Raw genomic sequence first — 11,269 nt, forward strand, 5'->3', positions numbered from 1 at the left:
GGACCCCAAAATAAATATTTGGGTATACCGTACATGTGCGCGTTGGACTGGACCCCAAAATAAATATTTGGGTGCAGAATAAATTTGCAGGTATACGTTTGCAGGACTGGACACCAAAATAAATATTTGGGTACAATGTACAGGTGCACTTTGGAATAGACCCCAAAATAAATATTTCGTGTATCGCGTGCAGGCACACTTTGGAATAGACCCCAAAAGAAATATTTGGGTGCAGAATAAATTTGCAGGTGTGCGTTTGCAGGACTGGACCCCAAAATAAATATTTTGGTACAATGTACAGGTGCACTTTGGAATATACCCCAAAATAAATATATGGGTACAATGTACAGGTGCACTTTGGAATATACACCAAAATAAATATATGGGTACAATGTACAGGTGCACTTTGGAATAGACCCCAAAATAAATATTTTGGTACAATGTACAGGTGCACTTTGGAATATACACCAAAATAAATATATGGGTACAATGTACATGTGTGCGTTGGACTGGACCACACCCTTGTCCCTGTCGTTCACAGGGCTCCGTGTCTCATCCCGTGTATACCTGTATGACTTTCTGATTTCTCCTTTCTCTGCTGAACACCTTTGATTCTCGTAATCTGTTGACGATGCGCGTGTGCAGGAAACAAATAATTTTTTTTAATTTAAACTCCACGAATCATTGTGTTTGTATAATATCCAGTTTTTATCCACCAGTGTGACAATGAAGTGAACGAAGCAAGCTTTCTTTCCCAAATTTATTCCGAACAAGGGTGAGGATGTGGGGAGCTAGAGGGGATGCCAAAAAGAAGAAGTGAAAAAGGAATGAATAGTCCGTCATTGGTTCACTCGGTTCCCTGAGTCACTGAGTATATTTCAACAGGTATCATGGGTCCATATAACAGAATGCACCGTCCCTGGGGTGCGTGCGTTGTACATCAGTAGCTGTATCAGCTGTCAGGGCACGCCTTCCAGACTTGGGGTCTCCACTGTCTCCGCAGACTTGTTGCAGGCTCAACGATCCTCTCCTGATTCAACTCCAGATGAACCCAGGAATGGGCCATGTGCATCAAGCTCCCAAATACTTCCACTTCTCGTTGGATGGTCAATGGCTGCGAACGAGCTGCTTGCACCAATGATCCACAAATATACATATTCAGGCAGCAGGTACCATGATTGATGCCTCGTGATGGAGTCCAGAGTGACCAAAATGTATCGGTTTAGCCTCTTTTTCAGTGATGCTGGGCCAAGAATATCCTGGCCTAAATTAATCGCACGGGTCTATGAATCGATGTATGGTAACTTTAATAGTCCATTTGGCTTAAGGAAACAATCATTACATTCCGGAATAAAGCACCAAGGTTGGCACAGAACTATTTTAGAAGGGGGGCGGGGGGGGAGGGTGGGAGGAGGTACCCGAGCTAGGTCACCGAGGTCAAGATCAGTCTAAGGTTATCCAAGATTGCTGCCAGTGCACCCATGAATAGCTTGTTTTTGCCATAGGCCCGTGTATAATGTTGATATTTATTCAGTAGTAAAAAGCCCGCAAATATGACGGGTTGGAGCAGTTTATTCGACGGTGCAGAGGAGGTACCCGAGCTAGGTCACCGAGGTTAAGATCAGTCTAAGGTTATCCAAGATTGCTGCCAGTGCACCCATGAATAGCTTGTTTTTGCCATAGGCCCGTGTATAATGTTGATATTTATTCAGTAGTAAAAAGCCCGCAAATATGACGGGTTGGAGCAGTTTATTCGATGGTGCAGCCTCCTGAGCGTGCCAAAGTCTGAAGCCTCGGCCTAGTGTCAGGTGTGCTTTTATCTTCATTATTTATTAGACATCATACGGACGTAAATTACCACTCGTTTTATTCTGTGCATATTGCACATCATGTGCAGCGAATTTCACCTTCCTACACCTTGTATTTATTGTAATAATAATTTTAAAAGTTTCTGTACACCGCCCCTGATGCCCGGTTTGCAAGCCACCATCTACAATCCCAATATAAGAGACATAATTTCTCTTTTTAGGCCTCAAGCTGACACCGTGTATCGTTCAATCCCGTTCCGAGGTCAGAGAGACTAAAAAATAATCACTGGTAATCTGAGTACGTGCCGAGTTGTAGCACATACAAAAAGTTTAACTAACAGATCCTGCCAGTTTGAAAGTTTTTCACGCGTTTATGTCGCACTACTTTGTCTTGCATCGAAGGCACTAATTTTGAATCTAGGCCTATCAGAACACTTGCTTGGGTCACATGACATACAAAATGGCGACGCCCATGTCGCGCTGAATGTTTAGTCATGGCCTCGGGAAAATCGCGTTTAAAGTGCTTCATGCACTTTGAACACGTCGTGAATGACATAACTTCGCCGTTTACGCCTCTTCGATGGAGTAAATATCGTGAATGCCTGCAGACGTGGCTGCAATTGGACGGTGAGTGTCACAATCTTGCCAACAGACACCAGCATCTGGTCAACGTCGAGTTCACCAACACCTCCACGAGTCTATGATACACCTCCACGAGTCTAGGATCTCCACGAGTCTAGGATCTACCTCCACGAGTCTACGATACACCTCCACGAGTCTAGGATCTACCTCCACGAGTCTACGATACACCTCCACGAGTCTACGATACACCTCCACGAGTCTACGATACACTTCCACGAGTCTATGATACACCTCCACGAGTCTATGATACACCTCCACGAGTCTAGGATCTACCTCCATGAGTCTATGATACACCTCCACAAGTCTATGATACACCTCCACGAGTCTACAATACACCTCCACGAGTCTACGATACACCTCCACGAGTCTATGATACACCTCCACGAGTCTATGATACACCTCCACGAGTCTAGGATCTACCTCCACGAGTCTACGATACACCTCCACGAGTCTACGATACACCTCCACGAGTCTACGATACACTTCCACGAGTCTATGATACACCTCCACGAGTCTATGATACACCTCCACGAGTCTAGGATCTACCTCCACGAGTCTATGATACACCTCCACAAGTCTATGATACACCTCCACGAGTCTACGATACACCTCCACGAGTCTACGATACACCTCCACGAGTCTATGATACACCTCCACGAGTCTATGATACACCTCCACGAGTCTAGGATCTACCTCCACGAGTCTAGGATCTACCTCCACGGGTCTAGGATCTACTTCCACGAGTCTAGGATCTACCTCCACGAGTCTAGGATCTACCTCCACGGGTCTAGGATCTACCTCCACAAGTCTAGGATCTACCTCCACGAGTCTAGGATCTACCTCCACGAGTCTAGAATCTACCTCCACGAGTCTAGGATCTACCTCCACGAGTCTAGGATCTACCTACACTGCTAATTATACCCCAAGTTATTGTGCAGGGTGGGACGAAACGAGCTCTGTTGTACAATGTCTGCATCGGTGGGTGATATTGGATATGCGTCCGCCTGCGTTCGATGTCAACCCACTGTTTACGTTTGATCTCGATTAAAAGTCACATGACAGAGGTAAAACCTCAGATGTTTCAAACTCGAGTTATGATCTGCAAAAATATTTTCAAAGGGCACATGTCCTGTTACACCCAAAAATTTCATCTGTCCATCTTTGCACAGCAGGCCATTGTGGTGTCAAATTTGGTTGTTGTTGCATCACTTCGGACAGTTCTCTCGAACAAGCCCGTGACACAAAGATAGCGGATCGATCTCCCAGAAACGACCCAGAGATCCCCCACATCTAGGATGGTGTGACCCACCTTCACGAAGTCAGGGCCACGTCAGATTGGAGAAAGAGAGAAACAGGGACAAGAGGGAAAGGGACGGTCCATGGGGACCAATCGGCACTCTGACCCTAATAAAGCGCTGACCTGACGAATCCGGGCAGCAGGACAGAATGGGGAAGATTTTGCCCCCGAATTGCATTGGGGGGAGGAGGGGGAAGGGTTCGACCACCATGAAGAAGCATCCGCGATATTTACTGTCAAGTTTGATTGAAATCCCTTCTCTCGTCCACAAGTTGTGGAAACCAAGATTTTAAATTAAAGGTCACATGACCATGGTCCCTTTGACCTTTTCAACCCAAAATCGAACCAGTTCATCTTTGCATTACAGTTCATACCAATTTTGTTATCATACCAATTATTACAGTTCATACCAATAAGCCAATCCCATAAGCGGTTATTCTGGAAACGAAAGTCTGGTACGGACCGACAACCGGACGGACAACCGTCCTGCGGAGGCATAAAAACGTGCACTGTATACTAATTTTAATAATAAAATACTCACGATCACCTTGCTGTTCTACCTGAGCTAAATAATTGCTGATTAATTCTACCTGAGATTTTTCAAGTATATTGCTTGATCTTGTGCGTTATTCTGTCTGTTTGTCTGTCTGTCTGTTTTTCTGTCTGTCTGTCTGTCTGGTGCCTCCAGGTCACAATTTTCAACCGATCTTCACGAAATTTCACCCAATGGTAGAGTTGATCATAAGCAAGAAGCTTATTGTTTTTGGGATCAAAAGGTCAATAGGTCAACATAGGCCAAAGTTCACCAACTTTGTCGAATTTCTAAAATCCTCAATTTTCATCCGATTGCCTTGAAATTTTAAGAAGATTTGTGCTACTTGAGCCCGTGGACATTCAGAATTTTCGCATACATCGAAGCCTGCATCTTTGCGTATTGACACGACGGTAAATAAACTATCATGCGATTTAATTCAGGTGTGTGCGCCTTATTATTATCTATGGATTGATCCTTATTGTATCAATGGATTATCATGTATTCATCGGATTCATACCGCCGACCATAATACCAAGCTTCGCTAGTCTACATTCACGATGCTATCCCTGGACATCATGCGGTCCCCATATGCATCTGGAGGCATTTTTAGTGTCGCCCCCTTCATCCGTTGTTTTCCAGACAACCACGAAACGTCGTCAATAAGCAGTATCCCTTCCATATGCCAAGCTTACCCATTTTCGAGAGGATATCTCTGATGGTTTCGAAAATATTTTGGGTTAATTTCGGAGAAATTCATTGAATTTTACAGCACGAACGTACGACAAAAGTACATTTTTTACATTTCCGCTGTATGATGCGTGCGTAAGTAAGAGCCTTCAAAACTGACATGGCCACAGAACCATGGGAGGTCTGTGCTGAGCATAAATTCCTAGGCTGAATTATATGTACTGACGGAGATACCAGGCCGCAAAGTCGGCACCGGAGCTAAAAATCCTCCTTTTTGACTCTACATGACCTAGTTTGACGTGGTCGTTCACGGAAACTGGCAGGATTTCAGAGTTAAACTTTTAACACAAGGTCAGGCATGTTATGTACAATAAAAAAATGCATAGAAATCGTAGTCCCACGAGTTCGGAACGAAACTCATTTTTTTGGCACTATTTCAGGCCTCAGCTTGCAGCCTATTTATGGAAAATGTTTTTCGAGTTTGTTTTATCCTCAAAAATAGATCGTAGTGAACCCACATTCGTGTTAAAATATTGGCCTTTAAAACGTGCCCTTATGAGGGGGGCAGACATCTGTACAAACACACAAACTGACATTGTGTTTTATATGGTAGATAACAGTGATAAAAATGAATATTTCGGCAGAATTTTATGTGATAAAACAATTAGTTTGTATATTAAACAAGATTGACCGCACTGTTCTCACAACCTGCGACAAAATCCGGTGACAGACCTATTGGGAAACACACGTTTAAAACACTCTTGTAAGATGAACAGCACGATTGGGAAACACACATTTAATGCACTATTAAGTAATTAACTCACCACCTGTTGTCCATGACAGCCTCCGCCACGGTTATATCAGAACAGGCTGTTTTGTCACACTGTCACGGATTGTTTAATCCCAATATAGGTTCTTTACATAATGCTTTTTTTTTTTTTAGGGAGCCATGTACCGTGCATACTGACAGGCTTGATTAAACCTTACTAATAATTTTTATTCGACATATGATTAGATTTTCGGTGTCACTCATCGTGAGTAACACTTGACCCAAACAAAGCCAATGAAAATCTGACGCAACAAACCCGGGCAATGTATAATCAACAGAGGCCTACTAGGCCTGATGTCTTAGGCCCATATTATTTTGTTTGGATGCCATGGTGGGTGTAGTCAAGCGACAAATGTGAGTCTGACCTGTGAGTCTGGTCTGAGTCAAATGTGAGTCTGGCAGCTGTCTGACCAATGGGTGCACATTTCAAAAATGGACCCCTAAAAACAAGAACAACAACAACAACTATGTGGAGCTGTTGTAGACACTGCCACACGTCGCAGGTGAAAAATAGAAATACAAATGTAGTATTAAAAGTCACAAAATAAACATTAATTACAGTATAAAAAATAATTTAATTCATTTCTAAGAATGAAACATTGCATTAACAATTTTTATCATGATGTATAGCACTAGTTAACAATTTTTTGCAAATATTTCAACACTAAACAAAGCTATACGTATCGGATGCAACCAGTTCAAGTGTGACATATTTCAATTAAGATAATTCAATAAAAACAATCAAAATTTAAATAAAAGTACATGGTGTGTAGGCATGTAGTGGGCATTAGTCTGCTATGACATTCATCATATTCACAGAGTACAGTTTTCCCTGCACTGGCGGAGTGCTGTACACTGAAGTCCCGTACTCTGCACATACACCTCTTTGAGCACAGTGGTGCAGCTCGACAGCCACGCTTGATGAGCAGCTCTTTGCGGCTTTAGGTAGGGCCGTCCAAAGAGGATCTCCCACCTGCTGTTCTTCTTAGTCCAGCCAAATGCATCTGGACTGGGGATATTCTGTTCAGTTTGCAAAATTGTTAGCCAGATGCTAGCTTGGTAGATACTCTGATTTGCATGTTCATGAAGAGCAGACTGTGTTGGTGGAAGGTTTTGCATCAGTTGCACCTTGTATGGAAAGAGTTCCTACCTCAGGTCATTGACTTTTCCACATCGAATTGAGCTGTCATAGAGGATGCAAGTGAATTACTCTGTGATGTTGAAGCTATGCAAATCTACAGCCAGTGGTTGCTGACGAAAGATGTGATGTTGTATCAGACCCAGTAAAGACATGGTAGAAAGGGAGTGAAAGGGAGTGCACTGTTGTTTTCTTCGTCAAGTTCAAGGCAGATGGAGTTAATATGGTAATACCTGAAGTTATTTCCTTTTCCAAGGGCTACCCAAAGCTGAACATCATGTTGTTGCTTTGGCAGCTCAAAGGATATACTCAACGGGATTACAATAACATCTGTGTCCACTGTTCTGATCATAGTAGTCTTTGCACACCTTTGTCCAGTGTCGGCAACATGAAAACACATTCTAGTGTCAGCCTCCTTGTGATTGGACGCTAGCATTGGCTCGTTGATGCATTTTGACACAACTGATTGTCCAGATGTCAAATAGACCGACTTATTTTCCTACTGGGTAATCACAGGCAGTTGCCTCTCCCGTCAGCAGTGAAAATAGCTATTCTTTGTTGCTCAGATCCTGCAGAAATGCGACAAAGTTTGAGGGCATCTCTGTCTCAGGGGAAGCCTTATCATGTCCTCTCAGGTGCGGCCTCCTTCAAGCTATCTCCCTTGCATACAGTGCCTTCAGAAAGTATTGTCGCATCCCTGGGATTAAGACCCCTGGGTGACGGATGCCCAAAACGAGCTTTGACTCTGAGGCGTACGCCCGAACTTGGCAGGATTATTTCTGGCGGGCGTGAGTCAGGGACCGAAGCCTTACCTGGGACAGACGGCCGACACGGGGTTGTATTCCTCAGCCCACAAACAAAGAAACAAGGCAAGACACAAGTAAAATTCAACAAAAAATGATTTAATGAAAATAAATGCAAAGACAATAAAAAATGTTGAGGTAAAAACTAATAGTAATAGGCTAAGGTAAGGGACCCTCCATGCGGACTCAATTACAGACATAGGGAGAAAGAAAAAAGAAAGAAAATAATGCTGGTCATGCAGCCGCTTAGTTCTGGTCACAATGCAGGGCTTGGTGGTCGTCGCACAAATGGTGAAACGCACAAATGCGCAGGAAACACACAAATGGTGCAGAGTCGCTTTTTCATCACACCCCGACTGAGGTAATTTGGGCTGGCGGTCCCCTCGCGCTCACCTCTCTGTCCGAAACACTGTGAGCTCCACAAACCACCAGCAACGCCCCCCTCCTCACGATATAAATTTGCCACACAGCTCCTTCTCTGCACTAGGTCCACACAGGCTCTGAACTCACTCCACCAGTACACATCAACGAGTGCCCATCTTCCTCCCATGCAAAACCACCAAGCGACCACCACGATCAGGACCAGGACAAGGGCAAAAGGCAAACGCAGCCTTCCTCGTTGAAAGCCAGCACAAAAAAGAGAATGCAGCCGCATCCAACGAATGCCAGGACCAGAAGAGAGAGCAAAAGGCAAACGCAGCCATCCTCATTGAAACCCAACACAAAAAAGACCAAGATGGCAAGAGGGCTTCTTTTTGCACACTAGCTCTTGAATGTTCGACACTGATGTCGCACTCTGTCCAATCACCGAGCTCTGTTCATCATTCTATGGCTTCTTAACCAGTCACGTAGCTCGGGGTGTGGCCTCCCCGTCACTGGTCATCAATGGGCGGAGTTAAATCTCAGTTCGGGAATGTTCGGATGACTGGGTTCCCTTGCCGATCGGCAAATGCTGTTTCTTTCGACCCCGGCGGCGTTGTCAGTGAATGAGTCCATCGTCTTGTTGGCTGAGTTTTATAAGAACATGAAGAAAAAAATCACTAGGAGGCAAGCACGTACCGGGGAATTTAACTTTACAGACCCTACCTAGATAGCACAACTCCACTCCTCCATGTGGAGACACCGAAACACAACCAGACATTCGACCCGACTTAGATACATGGAGATGGCTTCTTCTTTTTTGCAACACTCGGAGCATGCTAATTTATACAATTCTGACTTTCGAAAGGTATTTCTTGCCTACCCCCAACAAACATAACAGAATTCACACTCTTTGACTTTTTTTCACATTTTGTTGTTTCAGCCTGAATTTAAAATGGATTAAATTCAGAATTTTTTGTCACTGATCTACACATAATACCTCATTACATCAATGTAGTATTTTTTTTATAGAAATATTTGCAAAGTAATTAAAAATGAAATACAAAAATATCTAATTTACATAAGTATTCAACCACCTGAGTCGATACTTTGTAGAAGCGCCTTTGGCAACGATTACAGTTTTGAGCCTTTTTGGGTATGTCTTTATCAGCTTTACACATCTGGATTCGGGGAGTTTCTCCTATTCTTCCTTGCAGATTTGCTCAAGCTATGTCAAGTTGGCTGGGGAGCATCAGTAAACAGCAATCTTCAAGTCTTTCCACAGATTCTCAATGGGATTCAAGTCTGGGCTTTGGCATGGCAACTCAAGGAATTTCAGATTATTGTTCTGAAGCCATTCAGTATTGCTAGGGCTGTATGCTTGGGGTCATTGTCCTGTTGGAACGTAAATCTTCACCGCAGTCTAAGGCCTTTTGCACTCTGAAGCAGGTTCTCCACAAGGATTTGCCTGTATTTGGCTCCATTCATTGTTCTCTCTATCCTTACAAATCTTTCAATCCCTGCTGCTGAAAAGCATCCCTATAGCATGATGTTGCCACCACCATGCTTCACGGTAGGCATGGTGTTAAATGGGGGTGGGCTGTGCTCGGTTACCACGATACGTAGCGCTTTGCATTCAGGCCAAAGAGTTCAATTTTTGTCTCATCAGACCACATCATATTTTGCCTCATGCTCCCAGAGTCTTTCACGTGCCTTCTTGTAAACTCCAGGTGTGCTGTCATGTGCCTTTTTCTCAGGAGGGGCTTCCGTCTGGCCACCATAAAGCCTAGATTTGTAAAGTGTTACACTGACTGTTGTCCTTCCGGCAGGTTCTACCATCTCAGCCAAGGAACATTGTAGTTCTGTTCGAGCGGTCATTGGGTTCTTGGTCACCTCCCTGACGAAGCTCAGTTTGGTCGGACGGCCAGCTCTAGAAAGACTCTGGGTAGATCCATATTCTTTCCATTTCCTAATGATGGAGCTCATGGTGCTCTTGGGAACTTTCAACACAATAAATTGTTTTATACTCTCCCCCCAGATTTATTCCTCCTCTCAATTCCATATTGGAGTTATACCGACAGTTCCTTGGACTTCATGGTGCAGTTTCTGCTGTGACATGCACTGTCAACTGTGGGACCTTATATAGAAAGGTGTGTTTCTTTCTAAATCATGTCCAATCAATTGAATTAGACACAGGTGGACTCCAATCAATCTGTGGAGACGTCTCAATGATGATCAAAGCAAAGTGTGTGCACCTGAGATCAATTGGGAGTGTCATAGCAAAGGGGTTGAATACTTGTTGACTCAAGACATTTCAGCTTTTCATTTTAAATTATTTTGTAAAAAATTCAAAAAAACTAAAAGCTCTACTGACACTATGGGGTATTATGTGCAGCTCAGTGACAAAAACTCTCAATCTAATCCATTTTAAATTCAGGCTGTAACACAACAAAATGTGAAAAAGTCAAGGGGTGTGAATACTTTCTGAAGGAACAGTACGTCCCATGCCACATCTATTTGTTTACAGCCCTGAAGCTGGCGATTTGTCCAAGGTATGAGGTTCTAGCAATGTTCTCACCAAATGTTAAAGCATCACCCCAAAGAAGCACATGTACTACAGCAGCACCATCCAATACTTTGACATATAAATGCACTGGGGCTTCTGGCTGGAAGATATGCTCTAGTAATTGTGCTTTGCACCTTCGCAGGCGAATTTTTCCATGCTGACTCTGAGATGGCGGCCAAGGATGATTTTCATGTGTAAAGAACTCGTGGAAGTCCCAACCAATGGCCGGCTGAAAAGACTGTAGTCATTGTCGATGTTTTCCATCTGTTGCTTCAGCTTGGATTTGGCTTTTGCAATGGGATGTTTGAAGATGTGAAAGTTATTCCTCTTGATTGGCTCATGGATTGACACAATCCTCTCCACAATTATTACGTCCTGTAGATACAGTACTTTGTGGTACTTACTGAAAAAAGGTCTTATCACTTCCTTGTCAACACAACCATGGGTATCGAGGGCCATAAGTTCATGTGATTCCTTGGCATTGCCCATCGATGCAATCGTGGTGCAGTTTTTTAAACTTGTGTCCTGGATGACTGCTGAGTTGAAAGTCCTTGTTCATGTTTTCCAAGATCAGCAGTCATTTGTAGAATACTGCCTTTCGATC

Source organism: Myxine glutinosa, chromosome 10 (genome assembly GCF_964187855.1).
Source record: "Myxine glutinosa chromosome 10, kmMyxGlut1.1, whole genome shotgun sequence".
Taxonomy (NCBI): domain Eukaryota; kingdom Metazoa; phylum Chordata; class Myxini; order Myxiniformes; family Myxinidae; genus Myxine; species Myxine glutinosa.